We start from the raw sequence: 22,148 nt of genomic DNA, 5'->3' as shown, positions 1-22,148 counted from the left end.
CACCTAAGACCATCCTGCATATCAGATATTTACATTACAATTCATAACAATAGCAACATTACAGTTATGAAGTAGCAACAAAAATAACTTTTATGGTTGGGTCACAATATGAGGAACTGTATTTAAAGGGCCAGAAGATTGAGAACCACTGCCCTAGTCTCTCGACACTTCGCTGTGATTAAAAAGCAATGCTTTTACACACTGTCAGCAGTAACCGGCTTTAAAATGCAATTTAATCTTGATGAATGTTATAATCTAAAGAAATAAACCATTGGTAATCACACCTTGCTTCTCTGTGACTAGATTTTACTACTAGTTGTATTCTTTGCCCAGGAAATTCTCCCAGGTCATTAGATGTAATGCTAGCATTTTCACAGTTGAGAAGTTTCATGTCTTATACTTCTCACAAATATTCTTGAAGCCCTGATTGATTGAGCCAGAAATACCAGAGCTGTGTTAGATAAATCCTCCCTGCACCACCCCACCAGAAACCCAAGCAGTCACCAAGCCCTGTCAACTTACTTTAACAATAGCTCTCTATTGACTGGGGAAGTATTTCTTAAGACAAAAAAAAAAAAAAAGCACAAGCTATAAAGAAATTTTTTGACATAGTAATAACAATATAACTCTAATGTATTGGGTACTTACTATGTATTAGGCACTCATTGTTCTCCATTGTTCTAAGTAAGCACTTAATATGTTTAGTCATTTAGCCCTCATAATAACCCTATAAGGTAAGTTCTATTTTTCTCCAATTTAATAATTGAGGCACTGAGGTTATGTAATTCACTGTCAAAGAATAAAACAAAGGTAAGGAACAAGGGAAGGGAATAGACTAGGGAAAGGAAGGGGGTGAAGTGTTAGGAGGGGTTATTCTAATTAAGCAGTGAAAACTAGTACTCCTCATAGGATAGAGTCCATAGGTCTGCACATAATTTGCTACAATAAATCCTAAATTCTTTGACAGTTAAAATCTGGCATACAGCCCTAGCTGGTTTGGCTCAGTGGATAGAGCATTGGCCTGGGGACTGAAGAGTCCCAGGTTTGATTCCAGTCTAAGGCACATGCCTGGATTGCAGGCCTGATCCCTAGTTGGAGGTGTGAAGGGGGCAGTTGACCAATGATTCTCTCTCATCATTGATGTTTCTATCTCTCTTGCCCTCTCCCTTCCTTTCCTCTCTCTGAAAAAAAAAAAAAAAATATATATATATATATATATATATATATATATATATATATATATATATATATATATATATATTAAATCCAGCATACAGACCTGGCCGGTGTTGCCCAGTGGCTTGGATATTGTCTTGTGCATGGAAAGGTTGCCAATTCGAATCCCCTTCAGGACAAATGACCAGGTTTCGGGGTGGATCCCCAGGAGGGGGGGTGCAGGAGGCCACTGATCAATGTTTCTCTCTCTCTAAATTAAAAAGAAAAAGAAATCTGGCATCCAGGGGTCATTAAAGGTTTATGATTAACTTCAGCACAAAGAACCACTTTGATGAAATAAACTGGTTCCATTTTATGTCTGTTGATCTCCTAGTTGAAAAAGGCACATTGTTGCAAAACACCTGGGGAATAAATAAAGCAGAACCCTATCTGATAAACGATGAACAGGCAATATTAGAAGGATACAACTTCCTTCTTTTCCCTTCCTCCCCCAATTCCAAATCACAAACAGCAGCTAATTACAAAACCTCATCTGTTCTAGCCAACCCCACTCTGGCCCTGATGACTTCTGTTATTACTCTTGTTCAGAGTAATTCTTTTTTTTTTTTTAATATATTTTATTGATTTATTACAGAGAGGAAGGGAGAGAGATAGAGAGCTAGAAACATCGATGAGAGAGAAACATCGATCAGCTGCCTCCTGCACATCTCCTACTGGGGATGTGCCCGCAACCCAGGTACATGCCCTTGACCGGAATCGAACCTGGGACCTTTCAGTCCGCAGGCCGACGCTCTATCCACTGAGCCAAACCGGTTTTGGCATGTTCAGAGTAATTCTAAAACTGAAAGGGACCATAGGAAATGCACATTCATACCCAGAATGCTTTCTTCCTCCTGAGCATGAGGATTCTCAGAGACCCACGGAGATCAAGGGTCCACAAGTTAGGATCCTGGCAAGACTTTCAGTCAAACAAAACCAACATCCAGAGGACACTCCACAAGGGTGAGGGTACGAGTTGCTGGGACAGAATCAGTAGTGGGTCCACACCAGGGAGCTGGGAAGTGAAGGCCCTTCCTTCCTTCCTTGGAAGACACACCCTTGGCCTGTGCTGCAGGGGAGGCTGAGCTCATTAAAATACAAGATACTGACTTGGCAGACACCAACACTGTTCTCTTAGAAATCAAACAACTAAGTTGTTCCAGATATTTCCTTAGGAAACGGCAACATGAGAAACGTTCCGGAGATTCACTGCCTGAAGTGTTTGTGTGCAGGAGAAGGTAGAAGGGTTCTCACCTGCAGAGCAGCGTTGTGTGGGGATTGGAAAGTGCTAGGGTGTTTGATTAAGGAGAGTGAGCCCTCAGCCAGACACTTAAGATCTCCAGGATGTAACAGGAACCGAGTTTGCTCATTAGCCTGCCACTATCAGCTCAACCACCAGGGGCGTGGTTCACATTTTCACCCTGGCGTCTCGGAAATCCCAGCGCTTCCATCCCAAGTCTTCTAAGGTGGATCCAGAACGCTCAGGCAGGCCAGTAGCCTGTTTCCCTTCATGTGGGAAAGAGGTGGGAAACCACCCTTGAAGAGACTAAAACTAAAAAGTTGAAAAGCAATGTCCGTGATTTGAGTCCAGCTTGTCATAGTTAAACAAGGTTCAAGTTACTTTGGAAAGAGGGCACTCCGGAGAGGAAAGGAGGAAGCGTGTGGGTTCCCAAGAGAATTCAAATAAAGACTATGCTGAATCTGTCTCCAGTAAAATACAAGCTGGATGGTGGTGTCCTGTGTGAGAGCAGCCAAGGGAAGCCTCACGATTCACAGACCCTGGGAGGATGCCAGGGCGCCACAAAGACACTTGGCAGAGGGGATCAAGGGCTTCCTTCTATTTGCTTTACAGAGCAATGGAATTCTTTAAACCTTGATTCCAAGTCTTAGTCCCGAAGGTTTCGTAAAATCTTTGTGACTTCCAATTTTCGGCTTTATGTTAATTTGCATATCATTTGTCCTGATCTTCATGTTTAATTGGAACTCAGCAGGAGCCTCGAAGCCATAAGTTAGATTGTTCCCATTTCCCAGCCAAAATTTCTGAATTAAGGGCTTAGACTTGAAAGCAGGAGTAGTGTTTAAATATGTATTAACAACCCAGTTTCTTTTCCAAGGTTATTTACACACATTTTGTTTTATTCTTATAAGAATGTAAAATTTACCTTTTGCCCAAAGGTTTAATACTCTATTGAATAACTTCATTTTTTTTTTCACTTGGAAGCTGGTTTTTTTTCTAAGTAAAAAGCCATTAAAGATTCATCCTTTTGAAGACTAATTTTTTAATCTATTTAAATGTATTAACATAAATCACAGAGTGCAATTTACAGCTCAACTCTCCTTGCAAACATGGTGTCCTGCTATTTAGAAGGTTTTATTTTTTTCTCATCCTGGAGGGCTTTTCATAAAGAGCTGGCACATTTAAAGTATTGGAGGTGTGACTTGGTTTCTTAATTTTTCCCCATGGAAACACTGACTCCCTTTATCTTAGATTTATATAAGCGCTCAGTGGTCCCTTGAAACCAATACAAATAGTAAATCTACTGAGGTTGAGAGACATTATAAACGTATTTTCTACAAATCTACAGAGGCCTAAATAATTCAAAAGTACTTTGATGTCAAACTCATTTCTGTGTCATCTATAGTATGTCCAGATTAATCCTCCAGAAACAAGCAAGCTGAAAAATCTATTGGGGTCTCAACACCTTGGATTCACCATTCCCATCCCTCAATTCATATCAATTCAAACACAATGCAGCTGGGCTTTTACACGGGGAGCATGTCTTTCATTCACACAACAGCAGAAACAATAATTTAATTATTGGGCAATCTAAAGACTAAGCAGGGGCCTTATTTCCCTAAGGAGAAAAAAACCATGCATACATTCAGAAAACACATCCCTGCCCTGAGCTTCCCTGAACCATCATACATGTATTTGTCCTCTAGGGGGCAGTAGTTCCCTGCTCTGGAGGAAAACAACCGTGGTCTGGTCCACAGGTTTGCCTTTTGGAGCCTCCAGGGAAAATTCACTTAGCTGTGCCTTAATTCGAAAAGAAAACACGTCAGCTTCAAATCAGATAAAATTCTAACCCAGAAACTAGGAACATCCATTCCAGGAGCCAGAAACACAGGAGCTATCCGTCTGTTCTGATTGCTGGCAGGCTCATAGATAAGACTCCACCTGTATTCCCTGAACATCTGGCAAAAGCCACAAAACAATAATAATCCACCGCAACAGCAAACAAACTGCAGTTTTTCTGGATGCTCTACTGATGTTTTTAGCCAGTTGCAACTTGATGTCCTTATTTTGAACGGATTAGAAACAGATCTCAGAAACAAGCAGGTACCCCAATGAGACCAAATGAATTGCCATTGCCTGTGTTCCCTCTTAAAACAGAGCTGAGACAAGGACTTGCTTGAAGGGGATTTATTTGGGAGGTGATCCCAGGGTGCAGGAGTGGGAACTGGTAAGGTGACCAGCCATCCCTGCTTACTTGGGACTCACAGCCCTAAGATGTGAGCCTCAGGAGAGTTCAAGCACACTGGAATGAGTTGGTCACTATAGGAACTGGGGAAGTAGCCCCGGAGAAGGAGGAAAAGTCAGTGCAAGGCTGAGCCAATGAGTTGGTTTGATCCCATGGCACCTTTCGAGGTGCATCTCAGAATTGGGGAGCATTTATCCACGGGTTCTCATACCCTATTAGTCAACTGTTGCCCTGTGGGGTGTTAAATCCTCCCATAGTTGGAGCTCACGTGCATGAGGGCCTGTGAGTTCCTATAGGCATTTCCCATTGCGGCTTCAGAGAAGCCCTGAGCAGAGAGTGAGAGAAACGCAATGCAGTGGAGGCCCACCAGCTCTGCTGGGTTACGCCTAACAGATCTGGTTGCTGTAGCAATGGCTGAAGTCAAAATTGGACTGACAAGGTGTGAGGACCAGCACAAGACATGTCTGGTCCTTGAAGGTTAAGTTTGCCTCCTATTTGAGCTCCGCACGGAGTCACCAACTGCTGCTCTTAGTTCCCCTTTAGTTTATTAATTTAAAGGAGGCGAAACTCTCCAACTCTTGGTTTAAATAAGAAATTCTACAGAGTGGTTTTATTTCCCTCATGGATATTGAGGAGGTTGCCATGCCAATGATCCCCTCCTGGTAAAAAAAAAAAAAGAGAGAGAGAGAAAATCATAGGTATTTGTACCAGCCTCAAAAACCAAAATGTCCATTTAAATGTCATCACACTGTAAAACATCAGGGAGGACAACCAATCGAATCACAGACCTTTTAGAGGTTAAGGTGTCCTGTCACAAGATACATGGACCACTGCTGAAGCCCAGATGTCTTGCAAAACGTGTTGGAAATCATATTTGCAACAATGATTCATACGTATTTTTACTTCCATCGTTCTTTTAAACTTTTTATTACAAAAAATTTTCAGAATCCTCTTATACCATCAATAACCATCAGCTTTTGGGCATGCTTCTTCTGTCTCCCTCTGTTAAGAATGCATGAAGCGGGGGAGAACCAAGATGGCGGCATAGGTTAACGCCGGAGTTTGCTGCTTTGAACAACTACTTCAAAAGTGAAACCAAAAAACGGAAGGGACATCACCCAGAACCACAGGAACGCTGGCTGAGTGGAAGTCCTACAACTAGGAGGAAAGAGAAACGCATAGGGACACTCAGAGGAGGCACAGTGCTGAAGTCAAATTCTGAGGTGCGGAGTGCGCGGAGCGGGCTGGAGGCGGAGGGCGAGGTTGTTGTTTTCAATCGGGAGGGAGTCGCAGACTCTGAGCACCAGATCCGGGCGAGTCTTTAGGGACCCAGACTCAAACGGGAGAAGCGGGACTGTCTGGCTTCAGCCAGAGCGAGTGCAGCTTTCTCTCCGAGCTTTGCAGCGGGTGCTGGGACTCAGAGAGGCAGAGCCCCTTGGGACAGGACTGAGAGCCGCCATAACTGCTCTCTCCGGCCCACCCTGTTGATCCTGTGTGACCCGCCCCGCCCAAGCCCTGCACAGAGGCATTTGCCGGATAGCCTCAGGCAAAGGCTAGATTAGCACCTCCCTAGAGGACAGAAGTTCTCTCACTGCTGACACAGCTGATTCTCATAGCCACTTGGCCTGGAGGTCAAACCCTCCCTGGAATTAGCTACAACAATCAAGATTTATCTATAAGACTGGGAATAAAGACCACTAGGGGGTGCACCAAGGAAGCATAACAAAATGCGGAGACAAAGAAACAGGACAAAATTGTCAATGGAAGAAATAGAGTTCAGAACCACACTTTTAAGGTCTCTCAAGAACTGTTTAGAAGCTGCCGATAAACTTAATGAGATCTACATGAAAACTAATAAGACCCTCAATCTTATATTGGGGAACCAACTAGAAATTAAGCACACACGGACTGAAATAACGAATATTATACAGACGCCCGACAGCAGACCAGAGGAGCGCAAGAATCAAGTCAATGATTTGAAATGTGAGGAAGCAAAAAACATCCAACCGGAAAAGCAAAATGAAAAAAGAATCCAAAAATGCGAGGATAGTGTAAGGAGCCTCTGGGACAGCTTCAAGCGTACCAACATCAGAATTATAGGGGTGCCAGAAGATGAGAGAGAGCAAGATATTGAAAACCTATTTGAAGAAATAATGACAGAAAACTTCCCCCACCTGGTGAAAGAAATGGACTTACAGGTCCAAGAAGCGCGGAGAACCCCAAACAAAAGGAATCCAAAGAGGACCACACCAAGACACATCATAATTAAAATGCCAAGAGCAAAAGATAAAGAGAGAATCTTAAAAACAGCAAGAGAAAGAAACTCACGTTACCTACAAGGGAATACCCATACGACTGTCAGCTGATTTCTCAACAGAAACTTTGCAGGCCAGAAGGGAGTGGCAAGAAATATTCAAAGTGATGAATACCAAGAACCTACAACCAAGATTACTTTATCCAGCAAAGCTATCATTCAGAATTGAAGGTCAGATAAAGAGCTTCACAGATAAGGAAAAGCTAAAGGAGTTCATCACCACCAAACCAGGATTATATGAAATGCTGAAAGGTATCCTTTAAGAAGAGGAAGAGGAAGAAAAAGGTAAAGATACAAATTATGAACAACAAATATGCATCTATCAACAAGTGAATCTAAAAATCAAGTGAATAAATAATCTGATGAACAGAATGAACTGTTGATTATAATAGAATCAGGGACATAGAAAGGGAATGGACTGACTATTCTTGGGGGGGGAAAGGGGTGTGGGAGATGTGGGAAGAGACTGGACAAAAATCGTGCACCTATGGATGAGGACAGTGGGTGGGGAGTGAGGGCGGAGGGTGGGGCGGGAACTGGGAGGAGGGGACTTATGGGGGGGAAAAAAAAGGAACAAATGTAATAATCTGAACAATAAAGATTTAATTAAAAAAAAAAAGAATGCATGAAGCGGCAAGCAACAGAAAGACTAATTACATGATGTTAAGTAAAAGCACTATTTGTTTCAGAAAACGTAAAGTCTAGATATAGGCAGTCCAGGGAGTGCGTAGAATTGAGTGATGTCTTCAAAAAATGAGCTCCCCCTAATGCTTTGGTTCTCCATTTTTAGAATGTGGTTGCAATATGGCTGCTAAGTCTCCAGAAATCACATCCTTGTACCAGGAAGAAAGAATGAAGGTGAAAAGAACCTAAGGATATGCCAGCTGCCTCCGGTTTCCTTCAGAAACTTTTCCCAGGCTCTACTCAGTAACTTTTACTTACATCACTTTGGCTTGGACAGGTCACATGATCTCTACTTGCTGCAAGGGAGTGTGGATGGTGAGCAATTTTAGCTGGGGACACAGCCACCCTGAATTCGATCAGGGTCCTGTTAGTCAGGCAGAAGTGTCCTCTGTCCTTTTGCCGATGATCTTCTCTCTGCTTCCAATTTTCTCCCCTTGACCACCCAGGACATTCCTTTATTTAATAATATTTATTTGATACTCCCTGCCAGTACCAAGGCTAGGTCCGGGGGCTCTAAAGAGAAATTAAAAGTAGTCTTTGCTCTTGAAAAGGTCCTAGTCTAACCTATAGCAGGAAGCCAATACACAACATCTAAACTTGATAACTGCACGGTCACAAAAGCACACTATTTCAAGATACAGCCCTGGCCAGTGTGGCTTGGTTGGTTGGAGCACCATCCTGGGCACCAAAAGGTGGAGAGTTTGACTTCCAGTCACGGTTCAATCCCCAGTTGGGGCGCATGTGGGAGGCAACCAATAGATGTTTCTCTATCACATCAATGTTTCTCTCTCTCTCTCTCTCTCTCTCTCTCTCTCTCTCTCTCTCTCTTTCAAAAAAATTATATAGACGAAAACTCTCAAAGATATAAAACCAGAAATGGCCCAAAGGAGTTGCATTTTGGAGATCAGACTGGACCAGGAAGGTGTAGAGCTGAGGATTGTTGATACCATTATAAGTTTTTTTTAAATAAAATAACTGTGAAAAATAGTACTGCAGTAAGCATCTTTGTCATAATGAATGGTTGCCATTTTGGGTTATGTTTCCATGATACATTCTTAGAATTTCTGTGTTAAAGATCACAGATACAAATTTACTTCCAAAATTATGCAGGGTTGTTAAGGAGTTTAAAGGAGCGACATACGTAAACTACCAACCAAGCACATAGCAGGCACTCAGTACACAATAGTGAGAAACAAATAAATCACCCAGAGTTTTGTCCCAATTCCAGCTCTTTCCCAAGAGCTGCTACAAAGAAGGCGTTCCCTGGTTCTTTTGCTAATACAAATAGTACTGCAGGGAGCAGTCCTGTGCCAGTGCCCATTCAGATTGGAGCCAGTGTATATTCCAGGGAGAGATTTCTGGAAATGGGTAAACACCTGTCAATTTGCTAGATGACATGTCTCCTCTATCGGGGTGGTACCATTTTGCACTTCCTCTAGTAATGTGTGAATGTGTCCTTTTCTCACAGCCTCACCAAGAGAAATTGTTGTCCAACTATAGGATGTATATTCATCTGATGGGAGAGAAATGGTCTCTCAGCGTTGTTTGAATTTGCATTTCTAGCGGGTACTTGTCATTTCCCTCTGTGCCTGCTCAGTCTAAATTTCTCTTGCCTTTGTTAGCACTTCAACTGGTCTCACTGCTTGCCAAGGGGATGACCCAGACCTTTGTCCCTGAGGGGTCTGGGCCCTTGGTGGCCTTGCCTTTGTCAGGTCAAGGATGCCTCGTCACCCCTGCAGAGTCATTACTGAGCACAGAAGCACCAAGAGGCATCCCAGGGGACTCCGAGCTCCGGACGTTCTCCTTCTGCCCCACAAAGTATCAGCAACCCTGTCTCTTCATGAAAATCAGGGTTGATTCTACCCTCCCACCATCCGAAGTCCATTTTTCCTTCTGAACCACTGGCATGAGGATCCAAAAGTGACCAGGTGGTGGTTGTAGCTTCAGGTTCCGTGGAACTCTCCTGTGTCCCTCAGGGGGAGAACTCTCCCCTCCCCGAGAACAAGGACTTCTATCCAACAGAGCCTCAAGTTGTAGGAACACAAAGCCAAACTTCTGCAATTGGGCCACCCCTCCTTCTACCCGGTCCCTGGACCTCTGTATTCAACTGATGAGACAGAGCACCACGTAACAGCCACTGGTTGGACAGCACCCTCCCTGAGTCTTTCAGGCCAGGGACTTCCAGGTGACATAGTCTATAGGTAGACCAGTGGGTCCTGTGAAAGAATCACTACACCCTCCAGTTTGGAAGGGATCTAATGTAATCAGCTTGTTCGATGCCCTCAAAGAATGAAGCCACACTGGGGACTCTGTGGATGGCAAGTTAGACCATCAGCAGAGGCAGCAGCGAGATCAGCCTTGGTGAGCAGGAGCCCATGCTCTTGGGCCAGGGCACAGCCTCCGTCCCGGCCACCACGACTACTCCACTTATGAGTGCACTGCTCCAGCGCTGGACTGGCGAGCGGCTAAGGACAGAAGTCAGCGGACGCCCACCAGGGAAGACATCCTGCCCACCTGGCTGCCGAGTGCTCCCTCTGAGGTGGATGCTTCCTCGTGAGCAGAGGCGTAAACAAACATCTTCACACTCGGCCCTCACCCCTCGCAGGTCCATCCATATGCCTTTTCCTTCGTCTCCAAGCCCCTGACCAGCCAGCCAGTGATTCACCGCTGTTGGGAAATGGGTACCCTCTACCGTAGGCCACTCTTCACTCCATAAATGCTGACACTGAAAAGCGCTGCTCGGAGCTGAGCCCACTAGGATTTTCCTTCTATACTGCCTTTCAGAGCCACCCTTGCCTGGGGCTATCATGTAGCAAAAGGCCATTTTTGACTCACACCAACTTATAGGTGAGCCTCCCCATCCATAAAACCAGGCCTGGATGTTTTCTCTCTCCATTATCTGGTCACAGAGAAGCCCCTCTGAGGCCCTAAGTGTGAGCTGCGGGAAAGGCACCGGTACAACAGATTGTGTGACATGGGGCTCTGAGCTACGCGCTCACCTAACTTGTGTGTGCCTTCATGCCCTTCCATCACACAGTGGAAATGGACTGCTCATTATGACTCCCTGACCTCATTATGACTTGATGGATCTAACCAAGCCCAGCTCATTAGCATAACCAGCTGGTGTCCGTCGGGTCGTCTGTTTCTATAGGGCCCAGTGGTCCATCAGGAACTACATTTTAAAATATATTTTTTTAACTTGATTTCAGAGAGGAAGGGAGAGGGAGAAATAGATAGAAACATCAATGATGAGAGCGAATTACACCCCACACCGGGGATGGAGCCCGTAACCCAGGCAGATGCCCTGACTGTGAATCAAACCGTGACCTCCTGGTTCATAGGTAGATGCTCAATCACTGCGCCACGCTGGGTGGGCAGGAGCTACTTTTTGAATGTAGAGCTCTCTGCTGCAGAAGGATGGCCTAGCTAGAGGGTCTGTGCCATGATCTCCTACTGGGGCTTGTCAGAGACTCTGCTCAGTGTCCCTGTCTCCAAGGGACAGGGCAGCTTGTGTTGCAACCTAATGCAGAGCCATCCCTTACTCTGGGCCTCATTTTAAACGGTTAGACTTCTGACTACCTCATCAATGGATTGGGATAGGATTCTCAAAGTGGCATATACTGCCTCCGAAATCCAAAGGCCCCATCAAACATGTATATGTTTCTTAGCAATAAGGAGTATAAGGGATGAAAATTTGTTCATTCCCTCAGAAGGGATGTCCCAGCATGCCTCAGACCTAGACCCCTAAAGCCTTCACCTAAGGACCACCCTCTTGAATCTTTGTAGAGTTTATCTCCCATCCTCTGGCACATATATGTCTTACTCAGATATTCAGATTAATACCATATTTCTGTTTACCAGGTCTAATTAGCATGATGTCATCAATATAGTGAACCAGAGTGATGTTCTGCAGAAAGTCAAGATGACCAAGGCCTTTGTAGACTATATTGTGACAGAAGAGGACAGTTATCATAGTCTTGGGGGACAACTGTGAATGAGTACTACTACTCCCATATGTGTGTGAACTGCTTTTGGTTCTCCTTACGAATGGGGATTAAAAAGATCACATTGAAAGGTTTAAAGACAATTGCTGTGCTGATCTATCCCAAAAAAGATACTACATCCAGCAAGAGAGCTGCATGGAGGCTACCACTTGGATCATGTGGTTATCAGGGTGTCCTGATAACCACATGATCCAAAGGATCCAAGCAGTTCCTGCAGATTAAATGAGGGATATAATGGGAGCCACAACCCCTGTAGGCTTTATGTCGTTAAGGGAGCCATTGATTTCTGAGGCTAAACAAGTTGCCAATTTACAGATTCAGGAATTACATAATGGATCTAGTCTTAAGCTACTAGATTTTGGTCATGGTTGTCATGTAGCAAAAGCTGCACTGGATATGCAGGTTGGAAATGTAGGAGAGAGAATTGAACAGCACGTGTAGATTTAGGAATCATAAGATGGCAACTGAAGTCAACAGAGCAGGTGAGAATGTCCAGAAATATCAAGTAGAGTAAGAGCAGCTTGAGGCCCCCAAAGTCAGCATTACCTACTAAGTTCAATGATTCCTATCTCAGAAAAGGATACTGCCATCTACCCAGGCACCAACGCTGCGGACCCGAGCCTTTAGCAGCACACACCATGCCTTTGATCTCTCCTTTAAAATGGGACTTTCTGATGCTCCCCAAATGTGCTATGCTCTCTTCCCACCACCATGCCTCTGCCCATGCATTCTCTTTTATGTGCAAAGCCCTTCCCAGCCCACTCTTCGTATATTCAACTGCTATTTCAACTTCATATGTCACTACTTCTGGGGAGTCTTCCCTGGCCAACCCTAACCAGAAGTTATATTTTCCTCCTTTCATATCTTCCTGTGCACAGTTCATAGCGCACATTACTGAGATGGTTATTCTATCTCTGCCAGCCCTTCACATCCTCCTCCCCTGACTGTATGGCCCTGAAGGGCATGGACTGTGCCTTTTATGTCTGTAGGCATCTGTGTTCACATATAAGCAAGAACTTAGGATGTCTCTCTGGGAACAAATAAATCTGAGCAGGGTCCAGCTTGGAATGGGGAGATTTCAGAGTGACCAGTTTGAATGATGAGTCTGACTAAATTTCTCTCTCTTCCTTCAATAGAATGCATAGCTGTCATTGTTGATAGGCAAATCCAACACTCATTCTCAAACCACCCTGGCCAGGTAGCTCAGTTGGTTAGAGTGGCATTCGATATCCCAAGGTGGCAAGTTCAATCTCCCAGTCAGGGCACATACAAGAAGCAACCAATGAATGCATAAATAAGTGGAACAACAAATTGACCTCTCTCTCTCTCTCAAATCAATTTAAAAAAAATTAAAACATTTTTCCTTTGTTGTCTTAACTATAGAGGCTCTTTTCTAAATAACTCTAGAAAACCTAAAAAGATATTTTCTCAGGCTTTCTTATTCAGTGTGACCAATAAGGTGAGATGGAAGTCTGCTATAGGTTTCTAGGAAAACTTTTGCTTTTCAGATCCAAAGGACACTGGTCTGGCCTCAGGCCCGTCTCTCATCTTCCTGCCTGAAATACAGATGTGACCCCTGAAACTTCATCAGCTATCTTGTGCCTGAGGCAACAAGCCAGCACGCTAAGGGTGGCAAAGCACAGAGGCACCACCAGTCAGCCTCTGATGGCACCTTAGAAGCACTTCCCTAGCCTTAGGCTGACTTCCTGCAGACCTCTCCTTATGTGGGGTTAATTAAGTGATCTGACTGTTTAAGACACTACCTGTCAGGTGTTCTGTCGCAGAGGAAAAAGCATCTGAGACCAACTACACAGAGCAGCAGGAACTGACTGCAGAGTGCTGAGTCAAGGTCTGCTAAGACCAGTGTTAAAGATAAACCTATCAATTAACAGATACACAGGAATTTTGTGAGTTGTTTTTTTCTTTTCATCTCAGCTCTTGATGCTGCGGGGGAGATGTGAAAACCGAAATGTAGCCTCTGTTCTTAAAGTGTTTACAGGCATGTGGGTGGTGGCCTGATGAAATACCACATTCACTGTGCGGTTAAGAGCTGGATTTTATAAAGCTCAGAGGAGAGGATGCTCAGCGAAAGGGAAGTGGCTCAGATGGGAAAGGTTTCCTGGTGGATGAGGGGTTTGAACAGGGCTTCAGAAGATGAATGGCGTTTTGATTAGCCCATCCATGATGTCTCTTGAGAGGTGAGTGAGCTAAAGTAGGTAACCTGCTGGCAAGCCACGGGCACGTAGTAGAGGCTCGTTAAGTATTAAACGCCCTTCAGGTCCTTTATACAAAGGGTTTAGAAAAATGTTTCTCTCCCTCTGAGATTCATGTACTCAACCCATATTTATTGAGCCTCTACTGTGGATGAGGAAGTGCTTGGATACAGCTGTGGGCAGTGCACATTCAGTACCTGACCTCAAAAAACTTCTGGGCCCTGTCCAGGTAGCTCAGTTGGTTAGAGTGTCATCCTGATATGCAAAGGTTGCAGGTTCAATCCCCAGTCAGGGCACATACAAGAAGCAACCAATGAGTGCATAAGTGAGTGGAACAACAAATCAATGTTTCTCTCTTTCTCTCATCAATTAAAAAGTTTAAAAACAAAACAAAAACACTTCTGTTCCAAAGACAGTGACAGATGACAAACAAAAGAAAAATGCAAGACTGGCAAAGGCTGGATTAATAAACTCAGGATTAGGCAATTTCTTTCCCTTCTTTTAGGCCTCTGCCTTCCCAGATTGGTTGCACGTCCAGATTGCTGTTGCCCACGCAACTCCACAGGCAATCCTGCCTCCTGGAGTACGTAGGAAGTGGTGGCCTCAGAGGACACCTGCTGCAGGTGCTGTGTGGAGTCACCACACCCAGGCCACCCCGCAGCCTGCAAGCTTCTACTATTCTTTTCTGCTCACTCTGTACCACCACCCCCATATCCCTTTCCTTGTCACACGGACTGCCCCCATTCTTCCTGATGTGGGCGACTGTCACTCCAGCCCACACACTCTGGCCACACCATTCTGCTCCATTTCCCGAGAAAAGCCCTGCTCCCTCAACCATTTCCTTCTCTCCCCTGAAGGCCTCCTCTTGTCCAGAGCTGAGGTGCCGGAAGCCAGTTCCAGCATGCCATAATTGCAAGAGTTTCATTGAAAGGTTGATGGAACTTGGGGACTCAACAAGGGCTGAGTCACATATGTTATCGCCTGTTGGGAATGGCTAAAGGCATTTCCCCAAACCTGAAAAGGATGATTGTTTGCTGCCAGACAGCTAAGGGCACCTTAATCTACATGTTATTGCCTCCTACTGGCCAAACACCTGAACAGCTGGTAGGCAAATTCCCCAAACTGACAATGGATTCTGCCCTTTGAAGTATGTATCTCTACCTCGCCTTAGGACAAATTGTGTTAATAAATAGCAAGGGGTCCTGAGACAAGGAGAATTTAGTTCCTTTTGCTAAGTTCTCTGACTCTCTATAATGCCTTTCAAAATTATGTTTCATCTCTGGACTCTTATTTAATTTATGCACAGCCCTTCTCCAGATTTCTGAACCCTTCTAGATGCCAGATCAAGACCACCGGCATTACTGAGGGATCACACAGTTGATCCCAAATGGAGACACGATTAACAATCACATCAGACAACAGGCAACCAAGGCATGTGGTCTCCTATCCAGAGCCCCCCAGTGCTGAGGTCTCATGCTCCAGGTCTTCGTCTGGCACCTCACCATTTCCCAAACTGTGTTCTGTGGAACATCCGGGAGGTATCAATCAGGCTTCACAAAAACAAGAAGAAACTGAAGATTCCACATTGAAATAACTTTGAGAAACTCTGAGTTGGCACAAGATAAACAGATGTCCTTAGTGCAGGACTTCCCCTTTCCTCATCACAGCATGTTGCTATCTCCTCTCATGGCTGCAGGACGGCTGTGGCAGCTCCAAGCATAACACACAGAAACAAAGACATCCAGCAGAGAAAGACGTGTCCTCCTATGTACCCTTTTACCATTCATCCTTAGCACGGAAAAGTTTCCCAGATGCCCCGCCATCTCCACTCGACCTCCCTGAAGAAGTCTCCCCAGATCTCAGTGGCTCGTCAGGTGACCAACCATCCCAGTCTGCTCAGGACTGACAGGTTTTCTGGGACTCAACACTACTAGTGCTAAAACCGGCACATTCCCAGGCAACTTAGATGAGTTCATAACTGGTTAGGAATGGACCACATGACTGCCTAAATCAGTCACTGGGTAGGGGAACGGAATTGCCTTGACTAGTTTAGACAGAGCAGTATGTACCCCCGGAAGCAACAGAGAAGGGTAGCTTACCTGAATATGGAATAATGAATACCCAAACAAAACCTACTTTCTGACAGTGAGGAAGAGGGGAGAAAGCTGTTGGGTAGCCAATCAGCAGGGCTAACTTACCCATAAAATGGGATACGGTGATAATTCTCACCAAGTGACGTTGTGAGGGTTATATAAAATGACAAGTGACAGTGCCTTATCTAGAGAACCAACACAGCAGCTTTTTATTTAGCACTTGTGTATGCAGAGAGCATTACTTGCTAAAGGCATTACATATATTGTCATTGCATCTACACAACATTCTAGGTAACAGGGATATAAATCCCATATTACAGATGTTTGTAAGACATGGAAAGGTTAAGTGATTAGCCCAAGGTCATACAGTTGATAGGGATAGAGCCAGGTCTCAAGACCCAACTACTTCTGACATGACAATGCCCATCTCCATCTGTCTTCCCCACTGCCTCGCGCAATTGTGCATTAGATGTTAACTTCCCTCCTTTTAACCTCCAGCACTTGGCCCTGGGCCCAGCACAGAGCACCCATTTACTAATTTTTTTTTTTTTTAATGAATAGATGGTAACAACTGACATTCCTGTTACCATTATGATTTACAAGAACTTTTGCCTGAATTTAGGATTTTCTCCCCAAGTCGTGGTCCTCTTCCAGGGATTCTTCTAGCAAATGGCAACATATACTGAGTGGCCAGATTATTATGACCACCTAACATTGTAGGCAAATTAGCTATAATTTCGAGCTGAAGTTGCTAGAGGGCCAGACCATTATAAATAGGGAAGCAGGTTGTTTACCACGACAGTAGAAATGATCTTTTTTCTGAAGATATGGGTAAACAACTCGATTTGACAGCCTTTGAACGTGGGATATATTTGAACGTGAGTGGCCAGATTATTATGACCACCCCATCAGTACTTTGTTGGGCCACCTTTTGCCTTCAATACTGCGGTGATTCTTCTTGGCATTGACTCCACGAGATGTTGAAAGGTGATGCAAGGAATCTGACACCATGCCTGATGAATAGCACTGTCCAGTTCTGTGAGATTTGATGGTTGTGGAACCAGCTGCCTGACGGCTCTTTTAACTTCGCCCCACAAATGCTCAATTGGATTGAGATCTGGTGATTGTGGGGGCCACCTAAGCAAGGTAAAGTCTCCCTCATGTTCTTGAAACCACTCCTGCACAATAGGAGCACTGTGGCATGGCGCATTGTCTTGTGGGAAGAAGCCATCTCCATTGGGATACGCCATCAACATGATAGGATGAACCTGATCAGCAATGATACTTAGGTATGTTGTGCTATTCAGACGTTGTTCCACACGAATTAAAGGGCCCAAATCATGCCAGGAAAACATGCCCCAAACCATAACACTGCCCCCACCAGCTTGAAGGGTTGTATTCTTGCATGCGTGGTGCATGCTTTCATGCTGTTTCCGCCAGATTCTCACCCTGCCATCTGCATGATGCAACTGGAAACGTGATTCATCGGACCACATGACTTTTTTCCAATGCTCGACTGTCCAATCCTTGTGTTCCTGTGCGAATTGGAGACGTTTTATCTTGGTAACTGCAGACAGCAAAGGTGTTCGAACAGGCCTTCAGCTTCCATATCCCAGATGCAGTGTACGGCTAATTTGCCTACAAACGTCAGGTGGTCATAATAATCTGGCCACTCACGTTCAAATATATCCCACGTTCAAAGGCTGTTAAATCACGTTGTTTACCCATATCTTCAGAAAAAAAATCACTTCTACTGTCGTGGTAAACAACCTGCTTCCCTATTTATAATGGTCTGGCCTTCTAGCAACTTCAGCGCAAAATTATAGCTAATTTGCCTACAAATGTCAGGTGGTCATAATAATCTGGCCACTCAGTGTATATCCACCTGCACATACCAGAAAACTAAGAGTCACCATCAGTCCCTCTCTCCCCATCCCACACATCATATCCAACCCACTAGCAAGGGTATCTCTCAAATCTGTGCCTTTCTCTCCATCCTCTGTGACCTTGGCCCACGTCCTCACCTGAACTGCTCAAGAGCTCCCTCATGGGTCTGCCCACAGCCCTGAGTCCATCCTCCAGTCTCTACTACGTGCTGTAGCCAGAGTGGCTGTCTGTTTCTGACCAGGTCACCTGCCTACTGAAAGCCTTTAATGTTCATTCCTTTGGGGATAAAGCCCACTGCCTGGCCATTGCCTCCCTTGCTTGCCTCATCATACTGTCCTAGCCACTCGCCACTCTCTCCCCCCACCCCACCCCACTGATCTTCCTGAAGTCCCTCCTTCTTGTTGTGCTCCTTCCTGCCAGGTGATCTTCCTACATGCTGTCCCCTCCCCTCTTTGCCTGGTTAATTCTTACTCATCTCAGGTCTTAGCCCAGGCAGCTTTTCTTCTGGTCAGACATCCCTGGCCACCTGACCATGTCAAATCCCCCTGTTAGAGGCTCTTGTAACACCATCTACTTTTCCTTCACAGCCCAGTTGGCACAGCTGCAGTTTTACATCCACTTGTGAGTTTGTTTGATTGGTTGTCTATCCCTCAACCAGTCTAGAAGCTTGGTGTCTGGTTTTGTTGATCGCTCTGCAGCCCTTCCAGTGCTCAGCCAGGGACAGCACAAAGGATGTTTTCAATAAATGTGTGTTTAATTAACTAACTAGCTGGTTAATCAATTAACATTTCACCCAGGTTACTGTGAGCTCCCTCGGGGTGGGGTCCTGCCTTAATGCCTCTACCAACGCCACCCCAGCAGCCAGCACAGCTGGGCCGGGGAAGCGTGTAATGAGCGCTCCAAATGATGGCGACCACTCCTGGTTGTCAGAAACCACCTGCAAGGAGGGAGACACGCAGGACAGGAAAGAGGGAAGAGCTGAGGATAGAGGTGGCCTAAGGTAACCATGGCCTTGGCCTGATGGGAAGGCGCATTTGGAGCACAAATCACAGATTGCACTGAGGAGTCACCCCACCTTGCAGCAAGGGGGCCAGGCTTTTGTGTGTATGTCCCAGATGGCCTTCAGTGATTGGACTGTCCTGCCAACTGGACCCAAGACACCAAATCTGGAAAATGATGGTCAGCTGTGTCCCCTCTTCCCTCCAGTCCATCTGTCCCATGTGACCTCTCTCTGGCCTCATCTATAGTGTTAGTTTCCTTGGGCCACTGAAACAAAGCACCATAAACTGGGTGACTTCAGACAAGAGACATGTATCATCTCACAGTGCTGGAGGCCAGAAGTCTGAAATCACAGTGTTGGCAGGGCCAGGCTCTCCCTGAAGGCTCTAGAGCAGTGGTTCTCAACCTTGGCTGCACATTAGAATCACCTGGGAATCTTTTTAAAATCCTGATTTCTGGCCCTCATCCTCCGGAAATTCTGTTTCTTTGTTATGGGGTGGGGCCACAACATTAGTAACAAAGAAACAGAATTTCCAGAGGATGAGGCCCAGAAATCAGGATTTTAAAAAGATTCCCAGGTGATTCTAATGTGCAGCCAAGGTTGAGAACCTCTGCTCCAGAGGATGATCTGTCCTTGACTCTCTCCTAGCTTCTGATGGTTCCTGGCCATCATAGGCATTGCTTAGCCTGTGGTAGCATCACTCCGATCTCTGCCTCAGTCTTCACATGGCCTTCTTCCTGTGTGTCTCGAGGTCCAAATTTCCCTCTTTTTATAAGGACCTCAACATAATCACACCTACAAAGGTCCCATTTCCAAATAAGGTCAACTCACAGACACCAGGGGTCAGGGCTTGAAAATACACGTTTAGGGCACACGAACCCAGAATGTCAGTTACCTCTTTCCAACTCTTTTGAACCTGCCCTTCCTGTGTCTGAGGCTTCCTCCTGGGACTGCTTGCTCCTCTGACCCCTCACCTTTTGCCAAAGATGAAGTTACGCTTCCTTATTCCCAGAAATGCACCCCAAGGAAGCCCTGCAATGCAGACAGCTGGCGGCTTTCACAGTGGCTCTCACGCTTCGCACTGAATCCTCACAACCACCTCAGGAAGGTCTGTTGTTCCTCCCCATTTACAGATGAGTAAACGGAGACTCGGGGAAGGTAAGTGCCTTACACAAAGTCACACAGCAGGAGACTTGACCCAGGTGCCTGATACCACAGCCTTAACCACTGCACTCAACTGCCCAACGGCTTCCCTTGGTGGGATAGATGCCAGCTGTCAAGAGGGTCCATGTAAACCATCTAGCAAGTTAGAAGAGTGCCGTGAAAAAAACTGAGCTAATAAGAGAGAACACAACATTGAGGGCCTGTGTTTGGTCACTAGGAGGACCCAGCTCACATGAAGAGATGAAAATGAGTATTCAGGGCAGTTTTGGGTGACATTTCTTTAGGGAGAACTTTTCTATAGGTGATATTTTAACATTGATTTGATGATGATAATATAAATTTGGTTATTTCTCTCTGTCCTACTTTTATATGTCCCCTCAAGGTGAACATGATTTTGTATCCTGGAACCTGCCGGTCAGTGTTCTGGAGGCCAGCTGGTTTTCAATGATGTTCCGCACTGGTCACGCCTGCATGATTCCACTGTGAACATGATCCCTCTGATGGGAGGCCTGACAGCTCGTCACGCCGGCCTGGTTTTACTGAGCAGACTATTTTCTCTAGTTGAATGAGGCAACGCTTGCATGTCCATGATCACTACTGAGATACTCCAGATATACAGGCCTGCCCCAGACTCCTCAGAGGATGGAGTCACCTGGATTGGATTTAATTTGTTTTTTAATAATATTTTTATTGATTTCAGAGAGGAAGGGAGAAGGAGAGAGAGATGGAAACATCGATGAGAATCATTGACTGGCTGACTCCCACACCCCCCCCACTGGGGATCGAGCCCACAACCCAGGCATGTGCCCCTGACCTGAATCGAATCCAGGACCCCTCAGTCCACAGGCCGACACTCCATCCACTGAGCCAAACCGGCCAGGGCGGATTTAATTTTTTTTAATATGTTTTTATTGATTTCAGAGAGAGGAAGGGAGAGGTGTAGAGAGAGATAGAAACATCAATGATGAGAATCATCTATCGGCTGCCTCCTGCATGCCCCCTACTGGGGGTCGAGCCCACAATGTGAGCATGTGCCCTGACCAGGAATTGAACTGTGACCTCCTGGTTCATGGGTCGACACTCAACCACTGAGCCACACCAGCCACGCTGGATTGGATGTATATTGTTATGACTAACATTTCATTTAGCAGTCAATACATTTTTGCTGAGTGCCTTCTCTGTCTTAGGCTCTGTGCTAAGTACTAAGGATATAGAAATAAGCCAGTCTTAGTCTGTCCCCTCAAGGAACTTACATTTTATTGGGGGATGTTGAGCAATGGGATCAGTGCTTTAAGAGAACTATTAGTTGAGGTGTTTTTTTTTAAAAATATATTTTATTGATTTTTTACAGAGAGGAAGGGAGAGGGATAGAGAGTTAGAAACATCGATGAGAGAGAAACATCGATCAGCTGCCTCCTGCACACCTACTGGGGATGTGCCCACAACCAAGGTACATGCCCTTGACCGGAATCGAATCTGGAACCCTTGAGTCTGCAGGCTGACGCTCTATCTACTGAGCCAAACCGGTTAGGGCTAGTTGAGGTTCTTAGCTATACAAGCCATAATCTACACAGGTTTAGGTAGAAGGAAAAAAGAATCAGGCTCAGTGCTTCACAGCTGAAGGTCAGGGACAATGCAGCCAGCCAAAATGCCCAATCACACCAGGGGAATTTCCTAATGGAAAATTACCATCCCGTCATCTGTTGCTGGGTACCTATGTGAGGGGCTATTAGAAACTCTACCTTGGGTGTCCCTAGAACACCCAGACACCTCCATCATAGCTGCTTTCTAGGTGATATTATCTTCTTGCCTGCAGTCATCATGCCCATTGTGTACTTGCACCCCCAGGTCTTCTCAGGGACACCTTCTACATGGAGCCCAGGTTACACATGAAACACAAGCTGCAGTGGAGCATGGGAAATGTTACTTCAATTTCCAGCCTCTATAACACAGAGAGGCAATCTACAGGGATTGGGCAATTAGATGATTGTATCTCGAAATCAGGAAATACACATGAACCAGTGAGCTGGATCAGATCACAGAGGGTTCACCCGGCTGCAAAGATTGGTGAGCATGGTGACCCAGGCCAAGA

The sequence above is a fragment of the Myotis daubentonii genome, chromosome 9, assembly GCF_963259705.1.
Source record: "Myotis daubentonii chromosome 9, mMyoDau2.1, whole genome shotgun sequence".
NCBI lineage: Eukaryota > Metazoa > Chordata > Mammalia > Chiroptera > Vespertilionidae > Myotis > Myotis daubentonii.
The sequence above is the reverse complement of the archived record's forward strand: the minus strand, read 5'-3'. Positions refer to the sequence as shown.